The sequence below is a fragment of the Salmo salar genome, chromosome 05 (genome assembly GCF_965601325.2).
Source record: "Salmo salar chromosome 05, fSalSal1, whole genome shotgun sequence".
NCBI lineage: Eukaryota > Metazoa > Chordata > Actinopteri > Salmoniformes > Salmonidae > Salmo > Salmo salar.
Genome location: NC_138295.1, coordinates 45,409,853 through 45,420,707, shown reverse-complemented (window position 1 = coordinate 45,420,707; position 10,855 = coordinate 45,409,853). Strand labels below are relative to the sequence as shown.

The 10,855-nt window shown below is 44.3% G+C and overlaps 1 pseudogene; it reads left to right on the top strand.

The window, feature by feature from the left end:
* Nucleotides 1-395: 395 nt before the first annotated feature.
* LOC145879456 (uncharacterized) overlaps nucleotides 396-10,855 on the top strand; it is a 51,882-nt pseudogene continuing 41,422 nt past the window's right edge.

Genomic DNA, 10,855 nt, shown 5'->3' with positions numbered 1-10,855 from the left:
GGAGTACCAGGACCTCCGGGAGGTGTTCAGTAAGGCCCGGGCCACTTTGCTTCCGCCACACCCACCCTATAACTGCAGGATCGACCTTCTCCCAGGCACCACTCTGCTCTGGGGACGACTGTACTTCCTAGCTGCAGGGTTCATCCATCCTACTGCCTCCCCCACCGGCACAGGGTTCTCCTTTGTGTAGAAGGACAAAACCCTGCACCCGTGCGTCGACTACCGGGGCCTCAACAACATCACGGTGAAGAACCGCTACCCATTACCACTCATCTCCTCGGCCTTCAAGCTGCTCCAGGGTGCCATGGAATGCCTACCACCTTGTGCAGATACGGGAAGGGGACGAGCGGAAGACTGCCTTCAACATGGCCAGTGGTCACTACGAGTATCTGGTCATGCCATGTGGCCTTACTAACACTCCTGCTGTGTTCCAGGCTCTGGTGAATTATGTTCTCCGCGACATGTTGAACAGGTTTGCTTATGTCTACCTCGACGACATCCTCATTTTCTCCCACTCCGCCCAAGAACACGTGCTCCACATCCGACAGGTTCTCCAACGCCTCCTGGAGAAACAGATTTTGGTGAAAGCAGAGAAGTAAAAATTCCATCGCTCAACCATCCCCTTCCTGGGTTACATCATCACTGCAGGGGGTGTACAGATGTATCCCAGGAAGGTGAGAGCAGTGGTGGATTGTCCCCAGCCTAAGTCCAGAGTGTAACTGCAATGTTTCCTGGGATTCACCAACTTTTATCACCGCTTTATCCGGGGTTACAGCACCCTGGCTTCCCCCTGGCTGCACTCACCTCTCGCAAGGTTCCGTTCACGTGGTCCCCAGTTGCTTACCAGTCATTCCAGGATCTCAAAAAATGTTTCCCCACAGCTCCCATCTTGGTTCACCCTGACCTGTCCCGCCAGTTCGTGGTGGAGGCCAATGCTTCGAATGTTGGTGTGAGGCTGTCATGTCCCAGCATTCTGCCTTGGACCTCAAGTTACATCCCTGTGCCTTCTTCTCACATCGCCACAGAGAGGAACTACGATGTGGGGAATTGTGAGAATTGCTTTTGGTGGCCTACCATGGTTCCTGACAGCTCTGCATTCGTCGCTGCATGCACGATCTGCAGAACACGACTCACCGGCAAGCTCCGGCTGGTCTCCTTCAACCTCTGCCTGTTCCTCACCGTTCCTAGTCTCACATCTCCCTGGAATTTGTCACGGGTCTCTCCCAGTCTGATGGCAACACCGCCATCCTGACAGTAGTGGACCGGTTTTCCAAAGCCGCCCACTTCATTCCTCTCCCCAAGCTACCCTCTGCCAAAGAGATGTCCCAGCTCATGGTGCAGCACGCTTTCTGGGTCCATGGACTCCCAGTGGACATGGTCTCCGACCAGGGTCCTCAGTTCTCGTACCGGTTATGGAAGGTGTTCTGCACACTCATTGGGTCGTCGTCCAGCCTGTCCTCCGGGTTCCACCCCCAGTCCAACGGCCAGTTGGAGCGAGCTGACCAAGACCTGGAGATGACTCTCTGCTGCCTGGTCTCTGCCAACCCCACCACCTGGAGCCAGCAACTAGTGTGGGTTGAATATGCCCGCAACACCCTTCCTTGCTCTGCCATGGTTCTCTCACCCTTTGATTGTTCCCTGGGTCGGCATACCCTCAGCTCAGATGTTTGTCCACCCCTGTCGTACCTGGAAGACAGCCCGGTCGGCTCTTCTCAAGACCACCTCCAGATATTGAAGACAAGTGGACCGCCACCGGACCCCTGCTCTCCGGTATCGTCCTGGGCAGAGGGTATGGCAGTCCACCCGCGATCTTCTCCTCTGGGTGGAGTCCCGCAAACTTTCCCCCCGGTTTATCAAGTTCATTAGCCCCTCTGCTGTTCGTCTTCTGTTGCCCCGTACCCTCCGTACACATCCCAATTTTCATGTGTCTAGGATCAAACCCATCTCACACCTCTTTGTCTCCTGTTTCCAGGCCCACCCCTCTCCCCGTCACATCGACGACCAAATCAATGTCATCATCTGTGATAGCAACATGTATTACAGGCAACATTTCACAAAAATGAAGAACCAGTGAATATTTTGGTGAACAGCAATCAGTTAGTGTGTATTGTATATTCTAGAGAATATGGCAGATTGATGTGCCCGGTTTCATCAATCTTGTCATACTTCTAATGAAATATGAAATTAGAAGACATTTACACTCAGATTGAAAAACCTTGAGTTGGGTGAAGCCGTATCCCTCCCCCTCAGACTTCTTGTTAACAACAGTGTTGTTATGGAGGACACACTGTGGACGGCCAAGGGTTTCCTCATCAAAGGGCTGAAATGTCAATTCAGTGGCGGCAGGCACAGGCACAGAGAACATGTTCAGGGGGTAAAGGAATTGGGTTGTAGCAGAGCTTTTCCAGAGCTATGGACCCACATGTATAGGTATCAGGCTCTGCATGTAAATGAAAGGCATAATTATTGACAGTACCATGAGGTATTGGTTCAAACCCGGGAGTGTAGTCTGAATAGGCATTGGTTGCACATGGATGGAGAAACAAAACAAGAACTGGGTTCTTGAGGTTCACAGAGCAATAGAAAGCATAATTAAAAAAATGTAATAACTCTAACTTACATTGAAATGGATCTCTGGTTGATAGTTTCTCATTACTTTTGTGTGACTTGCTGCTTCAGCTAAACAAGTCAGTTGAATACCTTGGCTGGAGGTTGCTGTCTGTATCCAGTAATTATCAATCAAACTGCATTGGCTGAATAGAGTAGATAACGTGGATTTGAAAGTCCCCTCTGCATCTCCAGGCGCTGGTTCATAAATCACCAGTAGACTACTGTCTAAGCCGCATTTGGGAATCAATATTGCTTATCAGCTAGAGCTAGGTGATATTAACAAAAATCCATAATCTCGCATGATAAATTGACTGAATTATCACAATAATGATAAATTGAATTTTAGGTTTTTATTTTACCCTACTTTGAATGTTGCAGTTATCAATTGTCCCATTAACCTCTTGGCGATCCCCTAGGATAGGGGGCGCTAAAGCGATTTTTGAAAAAAATTCATGCCCATTTTAAATGGCCTCCTACTCAAACTCAGAAGCTAGGATATGCATATAATTAATACTTGTGGATAGAAAACACCCTAAAGTTTCTAAAACTGTTTGAATGGTGTCTGTGAGTATAACAAAACTCATATGGCAGTCAAAACCCCGAGACAGATGGAAACAGGAAGTGGAATTCTGAATTGCGAACTCAACTTCATCACGTTGCCTATTAATCACACCGTGAGCTATGGTTCATTGAGCACTTCCTATTGCTTCCACTAGATGTCCCCAGTCTTCACAAAGTGGTTTGAGCCTTCTACTGTTAAAACTGAATGAATAAGACGCTGTGGAACGTGATCACACGGAGAGGGCCATCACCATTATGACGCCGGCGCCCCTGGTTACCCTCCCTTTCGAAACATTTTGAAACACAATGCAATCGTCCCCCTCGAATCTTATTGGCTCTCTTGTTGAAAAACGCACTGAAGATTTATGTTATACAACGTTTGACATGTTTGAACGAACCTAAATGGGAGAAAAATGTTTTTTTCCGAAACGGTAGCCTTCCACAAGCTTCCCACAATTGGGTGAATTTTGGCCCATTTCTCTTGACAGAGCTGAAGTAACTGAATCAGGTTTGTAGACCTCCTTGCTCGCACATGCTTTTTCAGTTCTGCCCACATATTTTCTATAGGATTGAGGTCAGTTCTTTGTGATGGCCACTCCAAAACCTTGACTTTGTTGTCCGTAATCCATTTTGGCGCAACTTTGGAAGTATGCTTGGGGTCATTGTCCATTTGGAAGACACATTTGTGACCAAGCTTTAACTTCCTGACTGATGTCTTTAGATGTTGCTTCAATATATGCACATAATTTTCCTGCCTCATGATGCCATCTATTTTGTGAAGTGCACCAGTCTCTCCAGCAGCAAAGAGCCCCCACAACATGATGCTGCCACCCCTGTGCTTCACAGCTGGGATGGTGTTCTTCGCCTTGCAAGCGTCCCCCTTTTTTCTCCAAACATAACGATGGTCATTATGGCCAAAAGGTTCTATATTTGTTTCATCAGACCAGAGGACATTTCTCCAAAAAGTACGATCTTTGTCCCCATGTGCAGTTGCAAACTGTAGTCAGGCATTCTTATGGCGGTTTTGGAGCTGTGGCTTCTTCCTTGCTGAGCGTCCTTTCAGGTTCTGTCGATATAGGACTCATTTTACTTTGGATATAGATACTTTGTACCTGTTTCCTCCAGCATCTTCACAAGGTCCTTTGCTGTTGTTCTGGGATCGATTTGCACTTTTCACACCAAAGTACATTCCTCTCTAGGAGACAGAACGCATCTCCTTCCTGAGCGGTATGATGGCTGCGTGGTCCCATGGTGTTAACACTTGCGGACTATTGTTTGTACAGATCAACATGACACCTTCAGGCATTTGGAAATTGCGTTTTTTTCATGCAGTTGAAAGGATACCAAAAAGGAGTCACTACTGTGAGAAATGGCTCTGTCGAGATAGAGGAACTCCTGAGAGCTTGGTTCTGTTGGAGTTACCGTGAAGGTGAGCTGGATGAGGGGTCAGTGGTGTCTTCAGCTCTGACTGAGGCAGCAGAGTTGCCATCCCCATTCACTTGGCTCTGCAGATAGATCCCATAAGAGGCTTTCCCTGTGTGTGAGATGAAAGGCAGTGTGAATCCCACCTTAACCTCTTCTCTATTCCACTGCATACTGTCACACATGTGCTCATTGGGGGTTTAGTAAAGGCGGGTCAGTTTGACCTGGAGCACACAGGGTGTATACAGATATGAGGACAACAGGATGGTTAACTGTTAGGGGATTTATGTGAAATCATTTTGAAAATATTAGCTCCATTTTGAATGATGTTCTACTCGTTGTAAGAATACAGAAACATGCTTGTTAGTTAATTACCCTTGGGGTAGCCTAACCCAAGTCTAGTCACAGTTTGTAATGTTGGATTGAGCAGTTCACTTTTTGACCTGCACAGAGGGCAAATTATCCATCATCAACCCCATCACAACATATATCCCCAAGCATTCCATTCAGGGAGAAAGAATATAATGTTGACAGATCTCAAGGGGGTTGTTCCCCAAATTAGTGTTGATCTGGGAAAGCATACTTTGCATCACATTGACACTTTTCATTTGATAATGAACTGTTGTTAGCATGCCAGTTCCACATTTTACATGACAAGAATAACTGTGTATTTACAATGAGTATACCAAAAACACCTTCCTAATATTGAGTTTCCATCAGAACAGCCTCAATTCGACGGGGCATGAACTCCATAAGGCGCCAAAAGCGTACCACAGGGATGCTGGCCCATGTTGACTCCAAAGCTTCCCACAGCTGTGTCAAGTTGGCATGAAAAATCCAGCAGCATTGCAGTTCTTGACACAAAGGCACTTCAATCTTTTGTCTTACCCATTCACCCTCTGAATGGCACACATACACAATCATGTCTAAATTGTCTTAAGGCTTAAAAATCCTTTGTTATCCTTACTCCTCTGCTTAATTTACATGGATTGAAGTGGATTTAACAAGTGACATCAATAAGGGATCATAGTTTTCACCTGGAGTCACCTGGTCAGTCTATGTCATGGAAATAAAATGTTTTTAATGTTTTGTATACTCAGTCAGTGGAGGCTCCTCAGAGGAGGAAGGGGAGGACCATCCTCCTCGGTGAATTTCATAAAAATAAAAATTGTAAAACATGGAGGAAAAAAATGGAAAAAGTCATACTTTTTAGATAAAACAATACTAAATATATTCACGTCACCAAATAATTGATTAACCTGTTAGGGCTAGGGGGCAGTATTGACACGGCTGGATAAAAAACATACCCGATTTAATCTGGTTACCACTCCTACCCAGTAACTAGAATATGCATATACTTATTACATATGGATAGAAAACACCCTTAATTTTCTAAAACTGTTTGAATGGTGTCTGTGAGTATAACAGAACTCAAATGGCAGGTCAAAACCTGAGAGATTCCTTTACAGGAAGTGGCATGTCTGACCATTTCTTGAACTTCTTTTCCATCTCTATCATTTACTAAGGATCTCTGCTCTAACGTGACACTTCCCACGTCGTCCATGGGCGCTCAGAGCCCGGGAAAAAACAGAATGTCGTCATTCCAGCCCCAGGCTGAAACACATTATCGCCTTTCTCAAGTGGCCGATCAAGGGACACTGGGCTTATGCGCGTGACCCCGACCGCCCCCGCCTTTGGGATTTTTTCCTCTGTTTGCCGAAAAGGAGATTCCCTGTCGGAATATTATCGCTTTTCTACGAGAAAAATGTCATAAAAATTGATTTTAAACAGCGGTTGACATGCTTCGAAGTACGGTAATGGAATATTTGGAATTTTATTGTCACGAATTGCGCCATGCGCGCGACACTTCTTTATTATTTCGGATAGTGTCTGGAACGCACGAACAAAACGCCGCTATTCGGATATAACGATGGATTATTTTGGACCAAACCAACATTTGTTATTGAAGTAGCAGTCCTGGGTGTGCATTCTGACGAAGACAACAAAAGGTAATCAAACTTTTATAATAGTAAATATGACTATGGTGAGTGCTAAACTTGCCGGGTGTCTAAATAGCGAGCCCATGATGCCTGGGCTATGTACTTAGAATATTGCAAAATGTGCTTTCACCAAAAAGCTATTTTAAAATCGGACATATCGAGTGCATAGAGGAGGTCTGTATCCCAGAAGACAGCTAAATGCAGCACTCACCTTTGATGATCTTCATCAGATGACAACCCTAGGACATTATGTTATACAATACATGCATGTTTTGTTCAATCAAGTTCATATTTATATCAAAAACCAGCTTTTTACATTAGCATGTGACGTTCAGAACTAGCATACCCCCCGCAAACTTACGGGGAATTCGCTAACATTTTACTAAATTACTCACGATAAACGTTCACAAAAAGCATAACAATTATTTTAAGAATTATAGATACAGACCTCCTCTATGCACTCGATATGTCCGATTTTAAAATAGCTTTTTGGTGAAAGCACATTTTGCAATATTCTAAGTACATAGCCCAGGCATCACGGGCTCGCTATTTAGACACCCGGCAAGTTTAGCACTCACCATAATCATATTTACTATTATAAAAATGTCATTACCTTTTGTTGTCTTCGTCAGAATGCACACCCAGGACGTCTACTTCAATAACAAATGTTGGTTTGGTCCAAAATAATCCATCGTTATATCCGAATAGCGGCGTTTTGTTTGTGCGTTCCAGACACTATCCGAAATAATAAAGAAGTGTCGCGCGCTTGGCGCAATTCCTGACAATAAAATTCAAAGTATTCCATTGCCGTACGTCGAAGCATGTCAACCGCTGTTTAAAATCAATTTTTACGTCATTTTTTTCGTAGAAAAGCGATAATATTCCGACAGGGAATCTCCTTTTCGGCAAACAGAGGAAAAAATCCCAAAGGCGGGGGCGGTCGGGGTCACGCGCATAAGCTAGTGTCTCTTGATGGGCCACTTGAGAAAGGCGATAATGTGTTTCAGCCTGGGGCTGGAATGACGACATTCTCTTTTTTCCCGGGCTCTGAGAGCCTATGGAAGACGTGGGAAGTGTCACGTTAGAGCAGAGATCCTTAGTAAATGATAGAGATGGCAAAGAAGTTCCAGAAATGGTCAGACAGGCCACTTCCTGTAAAGGAATCTCTCAGGTTTTGACCTGCCATTTGAGTTCTGTTATACTCACAGACACCATTCAAACAGTTTTAGAAAATTTAGGGTGTTTTCTATCCATATGTAATAAGTATATGCATATTCTAGTTACTGAGTAGGAGTGGTAACCAGATTAAATCGGGTATGTTTTTTATCCAGCCGTGTCAATGCTGCCCCCTAGCCCTAACAGGTTATACTCACAGACACCATTCAAACAGTTTTAGAAAATTTAGGGTGTTTTCTATCCATATGTAATAAGTATATGCATATTCTAGTTACTGGGTAGGATTAGTAACCAGATTAAATCGGGTACATTTTTTGCCCAGAAACTAGAATATGCATATAATTAGTAGATTTGGATAGAAAACACTCAAAAGTTTCTAAAACTGTTTGCATATTTTCGTTTCTGGGCAAGAGTAGTAACCAGTTTAAATCGGGTACGTTTTTTAAACGGCCGTGCTAATACTGCCCCCTAGCCCCAACAGGTTAAATGACGATAGATAAATGTCTGGTTCTTTATTTCCTGACACCGTAGGCTCATGTACTTTGACGTGAAGCGGTCAAATTAGCGCTCTGTTTTAATTTTTGACTTTTAATCCCAGAAAAATGGCCTTAACTCAAAAAGCGTTGAGGCCTCGACTCCATCTTGTTCGGGGCCAACTGCCCATTATGCCAAACCAATGCTCACCAAGTTTCATCTTCGAAGTCATTTCCGTTTAGGAGAAAAGGCCACGTCGTGATTGGTGATGTTTGTTACATTTGCAATATGATTCCATTCGCCCTCCTGTGATATAATCCGGGACAGGTGAGAAATGACCAAAATGTGAAAAAAAATTTAAACGGAAACCGAATGTCCGAGAAACTCCGTTCGATGACTTCCCGGAAGATCCGGCTCTGGTGCACGGCCCAACGCCGTCCGCGGATGTCTAGTAAGGGACCGTACATTTGCAATATGGACTTTTTCAGTAATCATACAGCAATTGCCGAAATGTTCCCTTCATGTATGTAAGGGATTATTGACAATAGTATACAAGAGTAGATTTGATATGCGATTGTTCCAAGATGGCGCTGACCAGTTAGTCAACATCACGCGCCGATGTAAAATGCTGTTTTTATATATAAATATGAACTTTATCGAACAAAATAATGCATGTATTGTGTAACATGATGTCCTAGGAGTGTCATCTGATGAAGATTGTCAAAGTTTAGTGCTGCATTTAGCTGTTTTTTGGTTATTTGTGATGCATGTGGTTGGTCGGAAAATGGCTATGTGGCTACTTTTACGATACACTCCTCTAACATAATCTAATGTTTTGCTTTTGTTGTAAAGCCTTTTTGAAATCGGACAACGTGGTTCGATTCAGGAGAGGTGTATCTATAAAACGATATAACATAGTCCTATATTTGAAAAAATATATATTACATTTCGTTATGCTAATGACGATAGGATTTTTCGCTGGATGTCTGTCCCGCATACGGGACGGAGCCCGTCCAGAGGTTATGCGGTGATGCGCACTATCGCCAGAGCGCACTCACAGCCCGGAGCGCTCGGTGCAAGCTCCTCACCGTTGCCATGCTAGAGTTGGCCGGCAGCCAGGAAGAAGTGTGCCGGCTCAGCGTATCTGGTCTCCAGTGCGTCTCTTCGGCCCAGGTTATCCTGCGCCTGCTCTTCGCACGGTACCCCTCGTTCACCAGCACAGCCCAGTTTGTCCTGTGCCAGCGCTCCGCCCTTGCTAGGCTCAAATAACCATCCGGAGCCTCCAGCGACGCTCTCCGGTCCGGAGCCTCCAGCGACGCTCCCCGGTCCGGAGCCTCCAGCGACGCTCCCCGGTCCGGAGCCTCCAGCGACGCTCCCCTAGGTTTTCACGGATTAAATAAATATGTGGAACTAAACACACGCTGCACTTTGGTCCGATCTTTTCGACAGCCGTGACATGCATAAAGGTCTACTGTAGCTCTGATTGGCTATGGCGCACCAGTCTGCTTAGTCTCAGGTCCCGTTTTATATATTGCAGTGTGTATTAACCTCTATGGGCTAGGTTGCGTCCCACCTACTCAACAGCCAGTTGAATCCTGTGGCGCGTTATTCAAATACCTTAGAAATGCTTAGAATTACCGTACTTCGAAGCATGTCAACCGCTGTTTAAAATCAATTTTTATGCCATTTTTCTCATAAAAAAGCGATAATATTCCGACCGGGAATCTGCGTTTAGGTAAACAGACAAAGGAAAAGAAAGCATTCGGTCGACGCGGGCACGCGCCTAAGCCCATAGTACTCTGAGTGGCCACTTGCCAAAAGCGATAAAGTGTTTCAGCCAGAGCCTGCCTCGATATCGTTCAGCTTTTTCCCGGGCTCTGAGAGCCTATGGAAGCCGTAGGAAGTGTCACGTTATTGCACAGGTCCTGAGTCTTCAATAAAAAGAGCCAAGATGAAACACTACTTCTCAGACAGGCCACTTCCTGCATGAAATCTTCTCAGGTTTTGGCCTGCCATATGAGTTCTGTTATACTCACAGACACTATTCAAACAGTTTTAGAAACTTTAGGGTGTTTTCTATCCAAAGCCAATAATTATATGCATATTCTAGTTACTGGGCAGGAGTAGTAACCAGATTAAAAAATACCTAAAGTTATTTTAGGAAAGTTGTTTGAAATGTTTGGACAAAGACTACAGGTAACTTATGAGATATTTTGTAGTCATGTGGCGTGAGTTGGAACCGGTGTTTTTCTGGATCAAACGAGCCAAATAAATTGATATTTTGGAAATATAATGACGAAATTAATTGAACAAAAGGACCATTTGTGATGATTATGGGACTTATTGGAGTGCCAACAGAAGAAGATCTTCAAAGGTAAGGCATGCATTATACACTGCTCAAAAAAAATAAAGGGAACACTAAAATAACACATCTTAGATCTGAATGAATGAAATAATCTTATTAAATACTTTTTTCTTTACATAGTTGAATGTGCTGGCAGTAAAATCACAGAAAAATAATCTATGGAAATCTAATTTATCAACCCATGGAGGTCTGGATTTGGAGTCACACTCAAAATTAAAGTAGAAAACCACACTACAGGCTGATCCAG